General features: G+C 47.2%; 1 protein-coding gene and 1 long non-coding RNA gene across 2 annotated transcripts in view; both read left to right on the top strand.

The window, feature by feature from the left end:
- Nucleotides 1-19,486, top strand: part of Cnksr3 (CNKSR family member 3) — an 87,434-nt gene that overhangs the window by 23,347 nt on the left and 44,601 nt on the right. The gene's annotated exons all lie outside the window — the stretch shown is intronic.
- On the top strand, nucleotides 11,478-16,486 carry LOC125615818. The gene is made up of 2 exons (XR_007346416.1): nucleotides 11,478-15,899; nucleotides 16,222-16,486. It is a non-coding gene; the product is annotated as an uncharacterized LOC125615818 (long non-coding RNA).

The raw sequence follows: 19,486 nt of genomic DNA, 5'->3' as shown, positions 1-19,486 counted from the left end.
GTCTAAATAAAATACAAAATAGGGCATGTCAAAAGTACAGAAATATTTTCTTGTAAAAAGTTTAAACAGTGTAACTTAAGATCCATTGGAAAAGATGGCCACATGCCCCTCCCTGCCAAACCCTCCTGTCTCAGAGCCGGGTGTCACCCCCTTTCAGAGCCTTCCCCAGGCCTTGGCACTAAGCTCAGGCTTATTCATAGATCATGATTTTTTTTTTACATCATGGATTCACACAGATCTTGAATCTGATCTATAGTTTCTTTTTCTTTTCTTTTGGTACTAGGGATTGAACTCAGGGGCACTCAACCACTGAGCCACATCCTTAGCCCTATTTTGTGTTTTATTTAGAGACAGGGTCTCACTGAGCTGCTTAGCGCCTCGCCATTGCTGAGGCTGGCTTTGAATTTACAATCCACCTGCCTCAACCTCCCGCCTCAGCCTCCTGAGCTGCTGGGATTATAGGAGTGCGCCACCAAGCCCTGCTGACCTGTAGTGTCTATTTATGTTGGACAGTATCTTATAGATCTTTCCACATTACTGTATTTCTTTATTCATTTATTTTTCTTTTGTGCTGTTGGGGATTTAAACCCAGGGTCTATCACATGCTAGGCAAGTGCTCTACCACTGAGCTATATCACTGAACTCTACCCTTAAAAAAACAAACTAGCATATCAGTATTAGTGTGAATCAATTTCTCAAGCCCCTAAAGAACACAATCGTTTTATTTATTTATTTATTTTTGGTATTGGGGTTTGAACCCAGGGGTGCTCTACTACTGAGCTACATCCCCATCCTTTTTAAACATTTTTTATTTTGAGTCAGGGTCTCCATAAGTTGCAGAGGCTGGCCTCGGTTCTTTTTTCAGAGGTAAGCCTCTTGCCTCAGCCTCCTGAGTTGCTGGGATTATAGGAGTGCACCTCCATTACTATATTAAGATAGACCTAAAACTTTTTAGAAGTCATTTTTCTATAATCAAAATTAACTTCATTCATAATTTAAGAATGACTATGTGCAATTTTGGGTCAGCCTCTTAGGAAGAGGAGGGTGCCATGGTCCACCCACAGGGGGCTGGACAGTGGATTCAGGTTATTTTATGGCAGGCTGGCTGGCAGCTGGCTAAATATCTTGGGTCAGGCTGACAAGGGAGAACTGATCTCCTGCTCTGTGAGCTTATTACTGTGGCACCAGCTCTGCTTAAAACAAACACTTCGTCATTTTTAAGCCAAGATCATAATAAAGTGAGATATACAATGATATACAATCTTTGAGATCTCTGACAAGACAGAGAAAGAATGTGGGACCTTCCCCAAAGCTTGTTTTATAATTTTGCAACGTCCACTTTAGAGAGGTTCATCGATTTTGGATCCAAAGGGCAAGCTAACTTCTTGAGTTTTAGTACTGAGAAGCTGGCCCAGAATGGACAAGGGAGTCTCTTTGGAGAGGGAAATGAGGGTAGGATTCATTACATCCATGGACTGGTGATATTGGACTGGTGATATCGTGGGAAGCATTTGATGGCAAATTGCTAAAATTGGCTTGTGCATTTGAGCTTGCCACGCCCCAGCAGACCTTGACTAATCCCTTAAGTACAACAGCAATTGTCCCGGTAGTAGCATAGTAGCGTAGTAGCGCTGGCTGTTGGAATGCTGTCATTAGGACCTCAGTGCATGTTGTTTAGACAAAGGGGGGAGATGCCCTCTCAGCTCGACAATTTGCAAACCACCTGTTGTCATTCTTTTTCTAACATGTTCTGCAGATGAACAGAACCTGGTGATCAGGTCTCCTTTAAAAATAGCAAAACACAGATTGTATAAAACATACGTATAGGTCCTATAAAATCGTGTAATGTGGTGATGTAATTAGGAAGGAGATGTGGCAACAGGTGCTCTTGAAGGCACTAGCCTTCTTACATTTCATATTGCCAGTTGCTTCCTTGAAGAGGGACATTCTTGAAAAGGATGGACTTTGATGATCAGGTAATTCCATATTTTGTGACCTGTTACCTAGATAGCTTATTGGAATTAATGCTATGAATTTTGCACTGGAGGGACTTTCAAAGTTCTTGAAGATGTGGACCATTTAGTAGTTTTCTAAAGAAATCCTGATCACTAGACATAGCGGCACATACACAGTTGACCATCTTGTTTTGGCCTTCAAGGAAACTTGAGTTTGTGGAAAGTAAGTGAGTAAGAATGTGGTCTCTTCAGTTCCATGTGAAATCACCTTTTATAATTGGTGTTATCACTTCTCTACGGTGGACAAAAAGGGACATGTGCACACAGTGATTGATGTGGCTCCTTCAGACACTGGATTTAAATTCCACTCTTGTCTGTTTACTAAGCATTGATTGATTGGATCCCTTGGGGAACAACTAGAAAGACAGCTTTGTCTCTCGGTATCCATCCTGTGTGTGAGAGCCCGCTATAGTCAGATATTTCACTTGCCTGAGGAGGACGCACTCCAGAACAGGAGCCACCCCTGTTGTGTTTGTTAGCTTTCTATCACGATAACAAAATAACTGAGGTAATCAACTTTTAAAAGAGAAAAGGTGTATGGGAGTTCCAATCCAGGATCCATTGGCCCTATTGCTTTTGGGCCTGTAGCGAGGCAGTACATCACAATGGTAGTTTGTATCACAACTACTCACCTCATGGCTGGGAAGTAAGAGGGTGAGGAGGGGGCTGGGATCTCACGGTCTCCTTCAGGTTCATACCCACCATGACCCAAAGGCCTCCTAGTGGGCTCCACCACTTGCTAATAGTCAAGCTGGGGACCAAGCCTTTAACACCCTGGCCTTTGGGGGACATTCTAGACCTAAAGTCTGACCCCTGCTTTAGGGAGAACCCTGTCTTGACTCCTCCCTCAACACTTCCTGGGAGAGTGGCTTGAGCCCTCCTCCCTATGGGGCTTGCCCTCCTGCCTGCCCACGGGGGCAGTAATGAATGCATCACGTGGTTGTTTCGGGTATGAGTGGATCCCCGGGAGCAAGGGCCTGGCTCCTGCTGCAGAATGGAGCTGAGTGCCTGGCACTGGTGTCTCCCAGGTTTCCTTTGGCGTCCAGTGGGATGGCGCAGCCCTGCCCCTCTGGTGCTTGCTCCTCAGCACTGTTCAACAGAAAGAAAGGCTCCTACCCCCCAGATTGCCCTTCTGCAATTGCAGCCCTTCTGTGATCTCTGCCTCTGTTTGTCCCCCCACCCGCCATGAGCACTGCAGTAGAGTGAACCCAGACCCCGTTCCAGGGCAGAATCAATCTTCAGCGCAGCAGGCTGGGGTCTGGGGTGGGGGCAACCAACAAGATCCAGTCACAGTCAGCAGCAGGAATGCCATCCCAGATGACATTGGCTCAAGTGTTAAATTTGAGTCCCTTCCACGTGCTTCCTTGTGAACAAAAACCCTCCACTCCCATGTTTAGGTTCTACTTTTTACAAAGCCATTTTGAAACAGGCAACACAGACACCTCCCCGTTGGGACACCCATCGTTGGCGTTCTGCGTGGCACATTCCCGTCTTGATTTAGCAGGGGCTCCGCGCCGTGGTAATCATTGTCAGCCCTTGGTCGACTCATGTGGACTCATGCATTCCTGGCTGTCGCCGTCAGACCTCTGTTTATGTGAAATATGGAAACCATTTCCCCCTCTTTGTTTTGTGCTTGAGTTGGGCTGCAGCAGCTGGACCCTTTCCTCTGCCACTTTTAAGGGGTCTCCAGTTTTGGAGCTGTACAGGGACTTGAGGAGGGACAGCTGGCAGCGGGCTTGGGCCGGTCTCCCTGAGGTCTGGCTAAGGTTTCTGCAGCACTAACCTTGCTCTGAACCCAGTGCCTCCTACGGAAATGGGAGCCTCTCACTTCAGGACTTTCGTTTGCCCAACGTGGAAAACTAAATGGACACTAGGGCCGTGGTGGAGGAATCTGCGCAGAAAGATTCACTCTGACTTCTCGTCTGTATCGGGAGCCACATGGTGTCCTGGACACATTTCCCACCCCCCAACTGATCTTCTGTGGCGGGATCATAAGGCTGGGGAGGCATGATCCAGTTGCTAAGGCTCAGAGTTTAGCTATAGAAAAAGAGAGAGCCAAAAGGGGCACGTGTCCCTCCCCCACTGAAAATTTGTCCTCAGAAAGAAAGTTTCAACCTGCAGGATTGAAGAGGTGCTTTGGGAGAACCATCGCGGGCTGTAGAGGACAGTGTCAGCTGCTTCCCCCGGGGTCCGGCCTGGCATCCCCAAGGCTCCAGAAGTCCTCAGTGCCTTGGCAGGTGGAGATTTTTCCTTTACAACATGATGTTGTTCCAACTGCAAAGTTAGAGCCGCTTTGTGCGCCATGACACATAGCTGTGTGTTAAGATCCTTTTACAGGGGAAAGGACCCCAAAGGATCTTTTGCAGCTTTCTGGGGGATGGGGGGGGAGGCGAGTTATTTATTTATTTTTTTTTACAAAAGGAGTTTTAAATAAAAGGCATGTGTGAGTTTGTGCTTTCTCCGTGGCCAGAACTTTTCAGAGATGGGATCATAAAAAGAGGATGCACATTTCATTCACTCTCTGAGCCCTTGGAGGTGCAGCTGTCCGCTGTCAAGGACTGGGAACGGTGACAGGCATGTGTCAGCGCTCCAGCCCTGAGGTAGCTCCGTGTATCCAGACACATGAATACATAGTGCCTGGGCCAGGGTGGCAGAAGGAAGAAGGCCCTTGCAGGGGAGGGCACTGGGGTGTTGGTGGTATCCAGAGAGGGCCTCAGGAAGGAGGAGGATCTTCAAGTGGAGCCTTGCAGGATTTGGAGGTGTTCACCAGACCTGACAGGGTAGGCAGCATTGTAGACCGAGGAAGAGCCCATGTGAATTCCTGAACCTGTGAAGCTGCAAGATGTGCTGGGGGAGGGGCTCCAGGCTGGCCTGCAGGATGTAAGGGGAGGAGACACAGGAGGCGTGCTTGGCTGCAGTCCTAGGGCCAGCTTTTGGAAGCCTGTGAGCTGTTGGCCTGTTTTCTGTCATTTGAACGGAGCCCAGTGAGAGCTTTGGTTATAATTCCACCAGTGTCTGGTGTTGAGTGTTAGGGAGTTTGGGCTTCATCCTTCGAGTGGGTGGGGGAGCCTTTGAGGGGTCTAATACGGGGAGTCACATGAGTATTTGTGTGCTGGAAGAGCAGTGTGAATGGCAGAGACTGATGACAGTCTTCTTGGTGCATATTGAGGGGAAGTGACCTTGGGCTGCCTGGTGTGGTCCCAAGCTGGCTGACCTGGTGATCACCAATAGCTTGCATCAATACCGTTCTGATAGAGATATTTTGAAACTGTGCTGCAAATTACAGCAAAGCTCTGAGAATATTTTTGTTTGTTTGTTTGTTTTTTTGTCAGCAAAGCCAATGGCTGCCCAAGTGCTCCAAAAGAAGGCACCACGTTATAATGCTATAATCATCGTTGTTAGTTCAGTGATTGAAGAATCTTACGGAATTGTCTTTGAAATGCACAGAATGCTTTGAAATATAGTGGGTTCTTTATGTAGAAGTAGGTTTTATTGGGCTCCTAAATTGGCATCCAAACAGCTGACCTTATAGCCACCTGAGTCTTGCAGTTGGGTTGTTTTCAAAGTTAAAAAAGATTAGAGAGTGGACATTCTGCACTTCTTCTGAGAGATTTGATACAGTATATCATCCTGTTTACTGGGCTTGCTGAGGGAATGAGCTGTTCTATTCATGTTTCATAATCATGAATTTTCATGATAACTGAACTTCATCACTTAAGACCAGATATTTTTATTTTCCCTCCAATTTTGGATGGAACTCTTTGTAAAACAATTTTTAAAATTTTTATTGTGCTCACAGAGTGCATTCAGAATGCTCACTAGTTAATAATTTCTTCATTCATCATTTAATGAGAAAATGAACTAGTCACAATTATTGCACTGTGCCATTACTCTAAAGACAGACTTGGGGGACTGTTTTGCTGAGAGACCCTGGAGTGCCATATTTTCACAGTTACTGGGCTTGGTCTTTAGGTGGTAGATGCTTCCAGCGGCATTTCCAACCTGCCTGTCTTCGGTGTACTCAACTTGTCCCTCTTGAGGACTAGGAAACAGAGTGAGCAGGCTTTGGGTGGGGTCTGAGAAGTCCTGTGTGATATCGAATGAATGTACCTTATTGCATAATGCTTAGCCTATCTTTTACGTGTCAAAGGGGGCTTATTCTATGTTTTCTCAGTTGTTTTAACCAGTGACCATCCATATCTTGGAAGAAAGATTATAATACTATCACTTCTGTTGGCGCGCTGTCGGATTTGCAGAAGGGAAACGGTCCCCGAGCTCTCTGATATTGTGTGCCAAGAGGCCTCTTGGGGTTTTCTTATGGTTCCAAGGTGTCTGAGGGGAGTTTGCTGAAAGTGATACTGTCCTAAAGGTTTTTTCCACCATCTTTGACAAAAGTGATTATTTATTGGTCATCTGCCCTGGGTGAGGTAGGTGAGGAACACCAAGAAACGACTTCTTCTTTCTGGAAATTTAGATTCTGATTTGGAGAAGGAAGTAGTGGAGGAGAGATAAGGAGACTACTTGGAATTTGTGAAAGGGTGCGTCAGAGGAGCTCAGTCCCGGGATGCCCACGGGTGCACAAAAGCCCTTCGCTCTCCGGAGGGTGGGTATGATCATGCAGCCTCCAGGGCTGCTTGGACGGAGCTGAGAGGAAGGCAGAGGCCCCAGGAAAGGCTCCCCAGCAGGATCAGCCATGGGTGTTGGAGGGGTGGGGTGGGGTGGCCAGACCCCCACACTAGGGCTCATGTCTGTGCAGGCGGAGTGGGTGTGTGACAGCAGAGTCTGCAGGAGTTGCAGTTGTGGGGAGGTGAGCATTTGTGCCTGGGGCAGGGGCTTGGCACTCCCTGGGTGGGGGAGGATTAGGGCTGGTGCTTGTCTGATGAATGAAGTTGCTGAGTTGGAGATGGTGAGGAGGTCAGCCAGGAGGGCTGCCCAGGAGGATGGGGACGGCCAGGCGTCTGCAGGGTACTCACTTTTCTGGTTTTTCTGTGTGAGCCTCCCCGTGGGAGACGTGGGTTGGATGAACCTGGCCCTCGCGACCAGCTGTGCCACTCTCTGGGCACGTTGGCTTCAGCCGTTTCTCTGTCTCCCTGCATCATTTCCTCAGGAGCAAAGGGAAGTGGTAAGACCCATGTCGTGAGCTCTTCAGAAGGGCAGAGGTGCTTCTTCTAAGCCACACAAACACAGTGTGTGCTCAGTCAGTGGTGCTTTCCTCGGGCCAGCCCTTCCTCAGGGCCCTGCTGCGGAAGCTTCCAAAGCCCAGGGGCTCTGCCTACTTTCTGACTCACTGTAGCCACTGTCAGCTCAGCAGGTGCAGGAGGAAATGCATGACCTCATCCTCTCCCTACACTCCTCTCTTTCACGTCCCCATTTTCTGCCTGGTGTGGAGTCTGAGCCTGGTCCAGGCCCTTGGCGTCGTCTTTGGTTAAGTTCTGCCTCTTGTGCAATGGTTGCAGGCTGCCACCGAACACTTCCTCCTCTTTCTCTTGGGATCCGTAGTCTACATCTGTGCCAGGCTCACACCCTGCCCATGTGGATTGCTCAGCAGTTTTTCTGAGGGCGTCTCTGACTTGTGTCAGTCTTTGCCATCTCACACATTTGTCAGATACTACAGGTTTCTCCCTTCCCATAGTCCTCTGCTTTGGCTATACTGTTCTTAGTCGTTTCCCCTTAGTTCTCAGCATCATGCTGGTGTTTATTTGTGCTGATTGTGTTACGGGTGTGTTCTTTTTCCCACATTTTTTATGGGTGCATTATAGTTGTACATCATAATGGGATTCATCGTTACATATTTGTACATGCACACAATATAACAATATCATTTGGCCAGTATCATTCTCCAGTATTTCCCCTTTCCCTCCAAGAGCCAAATATGTGCTACGAAATTTATTTTTAGCTCCCCCCCCACTTTTATGCCAGCCTCATGAGGTCTAGGCAGTATCACCCCTGTCATTTTATAGTGCAGGAAACTGAGACACAGAGAAATCACTACCTAAGCTTGTACTGCTAGGCAACGATTAAATCCAGATGGCCTGACCTCACACTTTATGATACTGGGGATTGTACCCCTGGGTGCTTTACCACTGAGCTCCACACCCCAGTCCTTTTATTTTTTATTTAGAGTAAGGGTCTTGCTAAGTTGCTGAGGGTCTTGGAGAATTGCTCAGACTGGCTTCAGACTTTCAATCCTCCTGACTCGGTCCCCGGGTGTCTAGTGTTACAGGCGTGCATCACTGCGACCCACAGACCCTATGTTCTCAGAATTGTGTTGTGTTCACTATCTTCTCTCCAGCCACGTGACTCCTAGAGAGCAGAGACTGCCATTCACCCTACTCACTGAGCTCTGTGCCATCTAAATGCATGCACTGCGAACGTCCTCATTCCCTCCTCTGTGTCTCTGTGCCATTCTCTCCAGCAGGAGGGAGGGGCACATGCTCCAGATGTCAGCTCATGTGCCCAGGCCTCAGATTTCAGGCACTTACCAGCTGCTGGTTACCTTGCCCAGGTCACTTCTCTGAAGTCAGTTTTACACTCTAAAATGGAGATCACAGCAGTGCCCACCTCCTAGAATTTACCAGAGTAGATGAAATAGCATAAGTCAAATGCGCCAGTCCCATGTCTTGCACAGAGAAAATGGCCAGTAAACATTAGCTCTTCTCAGCAGTTTTACTATGATGCCCTCCTGCTCCATCTCCTGCGTTGTCCATTCTCTGAGGCCAATTTCAGCTTGGCTGTGCTCTCTGATACTGGCCTGACTGGTTCAGCTCATAAAGAACTAGATTCTTGTTCCTGTTGGACCATTTATTAGCTGTGTGACTTTGAGCAAGTTCCTGAATTTGACAAGTCTGACTGGTGTCTTGGTGATAGCACAGGGTTCTTGTGGATTAAATTAGGATGTGTGTAAGCATTCAGGAAATTTTAGTCTTCTTCTTCCCTCCCTCATCACTGGCTGCTTCTCCCCTGGGCAGCAGGCCCGCTATAAAACTTCACTAGAGTCAAGTCTCCAACTCAGTTGTTTGGAAGTTGCATCAGAAGAAAGGGAGGCTTCAGTACATGGAGAGGTGCAGTCTGTTAACGGGAACCTTTAGGAGATTATGGAGACCTGGCCCTGCACCCTTTTGCTCTTTTGAAATGTCCTTTTGGTCATAGTTCTTAACATGCCCAAGCTGTATACAGGCTGTTTTAAGTCTGTTTTCTGTTGCAAGTGCAGAATACACCACACTGGGCGATTTATAAAGGAAAGAAGGTTGTTTAGCTCAAGCTCCTGGAGGCCGGGAGTCCATGATTGATGGCTGCGTCTGGCAAGGCCTTTGTGCTGCGTCATAACGTCTGTGACTTTATCTGTGTAAGAAAGTGGAAGGGCAAGTGTCATACACAGAAGAGACAAAATAAGAGGGGCGTCCTTACCCTGTAACAGCCCACTCTCCTGGTAACTAATCCAGTCCCATGAGAACTGCACTAATCCATCTTAGCTTCCCACCCACCTCTGAAAGCTCCCTGCCCCATCCCCTACCACAGTGGTGACCAAATTTGAGCACAGTTTTGATGGAGACAGAGCCTCTTCAAGCCATAGCACTGGCTAACCTTTGTGGGAAGCCTAGCACAATTTTGACATCCTTTGACCTCATACCTACACAAATAATTCTCGAATCCCTAATCTGTCCCGAGGGCTGTCCTAGCTGTTGGGGGAATGAGGTGAACAAGTCAAGTTCTTGTTCTCATGGACCTTGTTGTGTTGGGGAGACACACTCACACCAGCCATGCAGGGAGATGTGCTGGGACGGGAGGTGCCCTTAGGTCTGTGTCTGGGGTATGTGGTGCTAAGTTGCAGGGACATATTCCCAGTGGGAAGGACTGAGACCCGAAGGCTGAGTGGGAACACCCAGGACAGAGGCAATGGGATTCCTTCAAACTTAGTAATTGCTCTTTTTCTTTTAATGTAATATACTGTTTAGTGTTTTATTGAGCTTGGACGATGACAGATGATAATTAGTCTCAAAATCTTGATGTACCCAAATGTGCTGTCCCTGACTATTTTTTCATAGATGGTACATGTGCTGGGCGGCGTCAGGGAGGCTGGGTTGGATTTAAGCACAGCCAGTGTATTGTGTTTTTTTATTACTCTTGGGGCCAGTTCTGTCAGTGAAGCCCGGGTACTCTGTCACCTCACGGAGAGTGTTGTCTGGGCTTGCCTGCCCAGGGCAGGTGCTCTTTCTTTTAAATTGCATTACGCATATTTGCTCTTACAGTTGTTTTTGTTGAAACTTGAAAAGCCAGGTGCTTGCAGCCAAAGTATGGGCAGATGTATTGGAAATTTGCTGAACAAGGTTGGTGAACACACAGAGGGGAAAAGGGCCCTCCCTCAGCCAAGGGCTGTGGGCTTCCATGATGGGACAGCAGGTTAGAGAGGTGTGTGTGTGAGAGCACCCCGTGTGATTGTCACTGTGGAACTCAGGCTCTGACCCCTTGAGGAATGGTGGCTCCTCATCGCTAAGGCAGGTATCCCAACACCTGTGACGGTACCAGAGGTTATACTGAAGGGCTGTGGGCATGGCTGCAAGATGGCTTCTTTCTCACAGTGCCACACCTGTGTGTCCAGTCTGACACGGTCAAGGGAAGAGTGTGTTTGTGGTGCCATCTCTTCACGTCTCATTCGCAGAGTTCTCTTTCAATATGAAGAAGCAGTCCTGGGGAGTCCTCATTTGCTTTATTTTCACAATATTTATATTTATGATGCTTTATCTGTGACAAATGACCCATCATCATGATTTAAGGCGGTTTTAAATGACCTTTAAAGTAAATCGATTTTTAATAATCAGAAATGACACTCAGGTTTGGCAAAAATCCCAAGGGTCATTATTTGGATGAGTCTAGATTAGAAATACTTCCTTGGTGTAATCTGAAATTTTTTTCTCCCCCTGTCTGATAATTGATTTCTGTTTCTGAAGGCCTATTTAAAATTTGTGTGTTAAGATCTGATAACACAATCATGACACTATTTCACATCTACTAGGGTATCGATAATGAAAAAGAAGGATGATAACAGGTGTTGGTGAAGCCATGGAAAAATGGAGCCTTCATTGGCTGGTTGGAATGTAAAGCGGTGTCTCTGTTTTGGAAAAGTTTTGCAGTTCCTGAAAAAGTCAAACGTATAGTTACCATGTGACTCAGAGAGAATTGAAAACATGTGTTCACATAAAAACCTGTACAACAAATATTTATAGCAGTATTATTTATAATAGCCAAAAAAGTGGAAACAACCCAAATTTCCATCTGATGAATGGCTAAACTATGTGTCATGTCCACACAAAGGACATGAGTCAGCCACGGAAAGGACTGGAATGTTGACGTGTGTGGAACGTGGATGAACCTCGAAAACATTGTGATACGTGAAACAAACCAGATTCAAAAGGCTACAGATTGTATGAGTCCTATTCATTTATTTATTTTGCGGGGACAGATTGTATGAGTCCTATTCATTTATTTATTTTGCGGGGGTCATGTACAATGCCATTTATATGAAGGATTCAGAACAGGCCAATCCATAGAGTCGGAAAGTAGACTAGTGATTTCCAGCGTTGAGGCGAAGAGGGAAAAAGGAGTGGCAGCCAGTGGGTAGAGGGGTCCTTTTGGGGGTGATGGAAATGCTCTCAATTTAGCAGTGATGGTTGCATAGCCTTATTAAATGGGACCCGAGTTCTTATCCCTCTGTTATCACGATGGTTCTTTTCCTAGTGGTAACCTGTGGCCTTGGGAGCTAGAATCCTAACTTGGGCAGACAGGAAGCTGTCACCTGCCTTGCAAAGCATAACATGATGTCACTGTCACAGAGGTACTCTGGGATCTGTGGATCATTCCTGTTATTATTCATATGTAATGGGGAGAAGACTTTCAGAAGTTGGGTGGTGCAGTGGGGACTTGAATCCAGGTGTTTGCATGCTACTGTAATTTGTAAACAAATTGTCATTCACTTGAGAGGTAGCCGGTCAGTTTTGCAAAATGCAGCTGACAGTGAGAAAGTCAGCTCTTGTCAGGTTAACTTGCTACTTTAAGGATTTATACTAAAGAAACTTTTTTTTTTTTTTTTTTTTTAGTTGTAGATGAACACAATATCTTTATTTCATTCATTTATTTTTATGTGGATCCAACCCAGTGCCTCACGCATGCTAGGCAAGTGCTCTGCCATTGAGCTACAACCCCAGCCCCCTAAGGAAACTTTTCAATGCTATCACTATAAATAGTGACTCAAATTGTCCTTAACAGCCACAGTAAAGTATTTCACAGTTTGGAAAGTACTTCATGTTCTCTTAGTGAAAGCCGAGGAAACTGAGAACCACTTCTAGATGCAGAGGAAATGTTGACAGCTGACTCTGCTTGCCTGAGTCCACATCTGCTCTGTTTTTGTTTCTCTCTGCTGCCCTCCTGTTGTTTGGTACAGTTCCATCTTCATCCCTTTAGTAGTTACCTGCAGAGCACTGGCATCCTGCTGGGTGGTGCTGCTGACCCTGTGGTTTAGAGGCAGGAGACCGTCAGGATCCATTAGCCTCATAAACAGTAATGTCAAATGTGATGTCTACAGAAGAAAAATTTAGAAGGTGGTGTGCCAGAGTGACTGTGATCCTACCAGGTGCACCCCTGTCGTCCCAGCTTCTCTGGAGCCTGAGGCAGGAGGATCTCAAGTTTGAGGCCAGCCTGGACAGCTTAGCAAGACCCTGTCTGTTTTAGTCAGTTTTTTGCTGCTGTGACTAAAGGATCTGACCGGCACAACTGTAGGGGAGGAAAAGTTTATTTAAGGGCTCAAGGTTGCAGAGGTCTGTGTCCATAGGAGGCCAGCTCCATTCCTTGAGGCTCGAGGTGAGGCTGAACATCATGGGTGGAGAGGGTGGCGGACCAAAGCCGCTCACATCATGGTGATCCAGAAGCAGAGAGACTCCACTCTCCAGATACAAATACATACCCAAAGCCTCGCCCCAATTCTCACCTCCACCAGCCCCACCTACCACTTTAGTTAATCCCATCAGGGTTAAACTCAGGGATTGGGCTAAGGCTATAACCAACTGTTTCCCCTCCAGACCTTCTTGCATTGTCTCCCATGTGGTCTAAACCATAACACTCTCTCAAAATAAATAAGGACGGGGATGTAGCTCATGGTAGAGCATCCCTGGGTTCCATCCCCAGTACCGAAAGGAGAAAAGAAAAAAGCCGTGAGTGTGATATATGGAAGGACCTGTTAAAAAGATTGAATGGTCAGGAAGTACCTCTGCTTGTATGTGTGTGTAATAGACGTATGTATGTTTATAACATTGCATACATATGTATGATACATTATATAGATATATAAAAATAAATAGAAATCAATTTCACATTAAATGCATCCTTCTCAGTGGTAAATGCTCATCCTAGATGTGTGTGATTTTCCTATCAAGCATAAGCCGTGTGCAAACCTCTTTGAGGGGTTTTGGTCCGTGACCCGTGGTTTGTATGTGTGACCGAGAGGGTCGTGGGGAGGAGGCATTCCCCATCTTCAGGATCACCCATTGCTCGTCTTTGGTGAGAAGCCCTGAGGCACCGCGAGTCCTGCGAGGCCTGTGTTTGTGTCTGCGTGGAGTGGGAGCTTCTCTCCTGATGATCTAAGTTGATCTCAGATGGAATCGACTCTTTGGGGGAAAAGGCCGTTCTTTTTGGACTCCAGCGGGAAGCTTTTGTTTTGTGGGTAGTGCCAACAAGAAATAGGCAGATGAAGGGGTGGGGTGGAGGTGACGGAAACTGAGTATCTGGAGTTTGAGGGGTACCTAGGAGGACGGGCCAGGAGGCGCCCGAGAGGGGTTTCTGTGGCTGTTTCATGTAGGCACTGGTGTGGGATGATGGCAGAGGTTACCTGGGCTCTAACTGGGTAGCCAGCTAATCTGCATTTTCCTCTTCCCCCGGAATGTCTCTCCCTCTTTGCTGCCACTGCATTCCTACATGTTTGTTCTCTTTGCTTAGCTCTGTTTTCCATGGAAAAATAGCTTGATTCTCCTTCCTTCACCTTCAGGGATTGCTCTCTTGTTTCCCTTGAACTGCGCGCTGGGTTCAGTGATGATCAGTGGAGCCTCCGGGTGACAGTAGTTCCAGGCCTCTGCCAGTGTGATTGCTCATGCTCCTGCGTCTCTGTGGGGCAGGTGCTTCCTTTACCATTTGGGTGCCTCACCTGTGGGTGCACGAGCTGGTGCACTGGGCTGCTCTCTGCTCAGGAGCCACCATGGCCAGGTGTTTCGTTTCTGTAGCCCTAGGATATACAGGTAGATATTGACCTGTGCTAACAGCTGCTAGTCTTTTCCTCTCCCCCCCCCCTTTTTTTTTCTTAAATCTGAGATGCTAATGGTACACAGAAAATGTGAAGTGCAGAGCCTAGCAATAACATTATTTTTATTGGGTCCCAGAAAGAGATAGCTTGTCTTTTTCTAAAGGAAAGTTTTGGAACATAAGTTTGGGAATTATAGGTAGGGAGTTGATAGAAAAGAATTTTATCCAGAGTTCCTGGAAAAAAGATAGAGTCCATCTCTCCTGCGTTTTAGAGTGTAATTAAGAAACCTGGGAGACCCCCTCGTTGCAAACTGTTTTTTATTCCTTTCAGATTAAAGTCATTTCTTTTCTGGCCCATCTGGGTGGGAGAGCCTTTTCTATTGACCAGGCCATTAAAATTTCTGAAGGCAGTCACAGACAGTAAGCTAAGGCCGCTTAAATGACGTGTGTAATTTCCTGTTCTGCAAAACTGTACTTTCCTTAGATCAACTAAGGGAGGTCTGCTAACATTCCATATTGTAGGCATCTGGCAGGGGAGCAGCAGCCCCTGGGGGTGAGCTGTGGCTCTCCGTGGCCTTGGGCATGCCACCTCCCCTCTGGGTTCTTCAGCTCCTGTCTCCAAAGGGGGATGGGTATGTAACACAGTCGTGGGGCACATTCGGATGAAGGGCTCAGATCCAAGAAATCCTGGAAGAATACCTGCCATGTAGAAAGTGACATTAAACTGTTTGCTGTTACAACATGACTTTATGTATTCATTTTTTCCAAATTCTACTTTATTCTTTTGATTTCATGTCAGAGAAAATTTGAGTTCTTTTTAACCCTAATATTCGGTAAGATGTCCCAGTTCTGTTGCATGTTGCATTAATGACTTTAGGACTCAATGTAGGCCATCAATTTTGCAGATCTTTTGATGATGGAGACTCTTGAGTTTGTTCCACAAACACAGACCATCCCCGGGTCTATCCCCTGCACACCCGCTTGCACTGTGACATCACTGATGAGAGGGTGCCTGTGCCCGGGCCCTGGACTTTTCACTTCTTTTATGGCTCATACCTAAATCTGCGCTGTGCGCTGTGTGTCAGTGTGGCTGTTTCTGGTGTAGAATTTTTTTTCCTCCGAGAAGCTCACACAGTTCCTTAGACATAGTCTTGTCTAGTCTCTCCAGCCCTGAGGCAGGGGTAGCTGAGGGGCATGCTCTTGGAGGCCACTATCCTAAGGAGCCCCATCTCCCTGCATCCTGATCGTCCCAGCTGAGCCAACAGGAAACAGGAACTTTCCTGTAAGTGAAGTTCACAGTACCTGCCACTGTGTCTTAAGTATGATGCAAAACCCAGGAGTGTAACGGGGCTTTAAGATTTTGCTCTAATTCTGGGGCTGTACAATCTTACAACTAAGTGACCTCAGAAGTCCTACTTCTTCACATGTCAGTGTGCTGTAGACAGATGGTGTCTGTTCCCTGCCCCACTGTGGGGCTCTGGCTTTGATATTAGATGACCTGAGCTTTCTGTTCAAGGGTGTGGGATGAAGCTGTGCCTTAGTAATGTGAAGACAGGAAAAAAGCAGAGCCCCGAGGACAGGCTCAGAAGTGCAGGGCTGGTGGGTGCCGCAGTCCGGCTGCAGCAAAATAATCGGGGGGGGGTGACGAATAACTTGTGTACGTTGATACAGCAGGAGTAGGAGCCGTTTATTGCAGGACAGGAGCAGTATTTATACATTCCACACAGCTTATCTAATTAACATAAACTAGATACAGCAGTCAACCAATCAGGAATCTCCACACTTAATGGCTCGCTTTTGTTACTTCTCAAACCACTCCCTCTGGCATTTTGCCAGGCACCATCCAGACTTGTTTACGAACTCTAACATTCCCCTGGCAAAATGCCAGGTGTTATTTTGACTTGTTTACAGACTCTAACAGGTGGGACCACAGGGCCATCTTCCCAGGCCCTGATCTCACGGGTTGGTGAAGAGGCCACATGATCTGCTCCAGGTCCCACAGTTGGGAAGACCTCAGTGCTCTTACCTGTCAGCAAAGGTGATAGAGTAAGAGGAGGGGACAGTGAGCTTAAGTCACTCAAGCAGCATGACATTTGTGTTGGTCCCCGGGGGCAGTAAAAACTGGATTTTCTGGAGAATGAGGAGAAGGCTTGACTAGAGCCAACACCCATCCAACCTCAATTACAGCAAACTGGTGGAAATGTTGTATTGAAGAAGCTGAGAGGTTCTCCCCCTGCCACATCATCTGTTATAAGTGTTGGGACTTTTCTGATTTCTCCTTTGGAGTGTCCACAGCTCTGGTCCCAAGGGGAGTCGGTAAGAAATGTTTGGCAACTAAGTGACTGAAAGAGGGGTTCACCCAGATGCATCCCAAGAAGTGGGGGGGCCATCCGACCTTATTGATTCATACCCATCAAGACCATGGTCTTTAACCTCAGCTGGGGTTCCCTTCTTTCATTCAGCAGATGTTTAAGCACCCCCTTTATATCATGGGGAGTGATGAGGCTCATGTGGTCCCAGCCTGAGGGAGAGAGGTAAATGCAGGCCTGGGAACAGAGGTACTTGCAGGTAGGTTGCAGGAAGGGAACATCAAGACACCTGCTCATTGACTGTCCTGTGATCTGCTGAGGCCCCTCCAGGATCCGAGATCTGAGTTTAGGCTCAGGGATAAGGAGGCAGGGCCATCCTAGGGATGGGCTCTGGGTGGATAGGTGCTTGCCTGGGGTCCAGCATCGTGGAGCGGGAGAGTGTGGCTCATGGTGAGGCTGGAGAGGCAGCCAGACAGGTCACTTGGACTTTGCCAGCTGTGGACTTCATCCTCCAGGCAGGGGAAGCCAGCAGGGCTGGGAGCAGGGAGTGAGTGGCATTTATGTTGTGTGCTAAGAAGGCTTCGGAGGACCTCGAGCACATTATACCAAGCCTAAGAAGCCAATCACTGAGGACCATGAACTGCGGTGCCTGTGGAGGGACAGCTCTGTGGCTATACGAAGACCATCGAGTTGTGCATTCCAAGTAGGTGTGTTGTATGGTGTGTGCATCGTATCTCAATAAAGCCGTCATGAAAATACCCAACGACACTGCTGCTGCCTGACACACCTGCTCCACTGTGGGCAGCTGTGCCGGTCAGCAGCGGTTTGGGCCTGTCTCCACCCTCCTGTCTGCCCACCCCTTCCGCCTCCTCTCCTGCTGCTTCAGAGAGTGCAGGCCATCCTGGGGACACAGGTTCTTGCCATCGAGCCTGCAGGGGTCCCCAGCCTACGCTGGGTTCCTGCTGCCCTTCCGCAGTCCTGCAGGATGGCCTTAAATCCTGATCCAGTCTGTTAGTGGTTGTGTGACTTTAGGCCAGTGACTAAAACGCTTCCTGAACTCCAGTTTCTTTTCTTTTTCTCCAAAATTTAAAATTTTTATTTTCACAAATACTACATGAGATCAAGCATTTACTGTGTTCCTGGCACCATTTCTAAGTGCTTCAAGAATACTAACTCATTTAATCATGTTAAATCCAGTTGACCCCACGAGGTAGGTACTGTTAACCTCTCCATTTGTAGATGACCAGAGGCACAGAGAGATTAAGTAACTTGCACAAGGTCACACAGCTGGGAATTGGTAGAACTGAATCCAGACAGTCTGACTCCTGAGGACATATTGCCTCTCCTGGCTAATAAAACAGGCTTAATAACTCCTTCTTGCTTTGCTCCCAGTTCTTTAATCTTCAATTACTTGACTAGTGACCTATATCTTTGGCCATTTTCACGATGCTCAACATCATGCTTGAGACGTATAAGTCCTCATGTTAGAAGGTCTGTAAATGACTGTACTTGGTTAAGCCATTTCCTCTATGTCTGTTTCTTTGTTGACCACCTCAGGCCCTGCAAGGATCTGGTTGAAGTCCAGGGCCGGGTTCTAGCTTAGCTTTGCCTTTTACCTGGTACCCCTGAGTTTTGGTTTCCTTATCTGTAAACTGTTGAAATAATCCCCTGACTGATCCCTTCCTGGAATCACGGCAAGGATCAAGACGACACTGTGTGTGCAGGTCCTCTCTAGACACGGCAGCCCCCACTAATGCAGGGGTTTGATTTAAAGTGCTGTCTGGCCGTTTGGGCTGTGTACTTTGAAATGACCGTGATGGAGGGTTACCCAAGAGCAGTTTTTCCATGTATATCCTAAGGGCTCAGGTAGAACAGAGGTGACAGACAACGTTCCAAGTGGGACTTTCCCCAGTGGTGTTGACAGCGAGGCCCAGGTTCCAGGCCTGTTGCTGTGTCTGCCTGTGGTCCATTGTGCCGGGCTGATTCTCCCCAGTGCTATAAACTTATCAGACTTGCTGCTTGTGCAAGGAGCTAGTTAATTCTTCCCTAGATTCCTTATAAGCATCCCAGTGACAGCAGTTGTAGTAGTGTTTGGTTTTCAGACAGAAATCTAACTTATAACTTTGGCAAAAATAAGCTGTGCTAGAAGGTCAAAAAGTACACCTAATGGGCAAAAGGACATTCTTTTCTTCAGTTTCATATGTTGAGTCTCATCCCCCTTCCCCTCCCCCCTTCACACCAAGTATTGCAGAATTGGACGCTGCGGGTTTGGTTGCTGAACCGTTAACCAATAACTCTGGAAAGAACATTTTTCTTTACCAGAGTATTGTGGTATGCCATGTGTTCATCTCCACAGTTTTGTTTTTTGCTTTTAGAATTTGAAGCTCCTTGTCCCTTTTTTGATTTGACACGTGCCACAGGATATATGTGTGTGTAGGTACACATGCACATGTGTGCACACACATACACCTACAGACAGATAAGTCAACGTTGTGTTTTTTTCCTTGTCCTCAGTATTATTTTTCAGGTTCATCATACAGTTTTTGGTGGGGCGGGGCAGAGGGGAGGGCTTGTGGCTGAACACTGTTGGGTTCTGAATTCTGATCATCTGTTTAGACCACGGATGTTCAGTTGACTGATTCTCAGTGATTGATATCAGTATACATTTCTAACCCTCAAAATGATATCAGATGGTAACTAAGTAGTAACTAAGTTAGTAAACTAACTTCCGTCCTTTCCCCTGTCCCCACCTTGGGCTCTCTGCCCTCCACAGCTGGGCTTTGCCCAGTGCCAAGTGCTGGGAGGGTGGGGAGGGGTCTCTTTCACAGCGGCCAGAGGTTGGGCAGAATCTGTTGGGGGTGGGGCAGAGTGGGCTTG

Source organism: Marmota marmota, unplaced genomic scaffold (genome assembly GCF_001458135.2).
Source record: "Marmota marmota marmota unplaced genomic scaffold, marMar, whole genome shotgun sequence".
Lineage (NCBI taxonomy): Eukaryota > Metazoa > Chordata > Mammalia > Rodentia > Sciuridae > Marmota > Marmota marmota.
The sequence above is the reverse complement of the archived record's forward strand: the minus strand, read 5'-3'. Positions and strand labels throughout refer to the sequence as shown.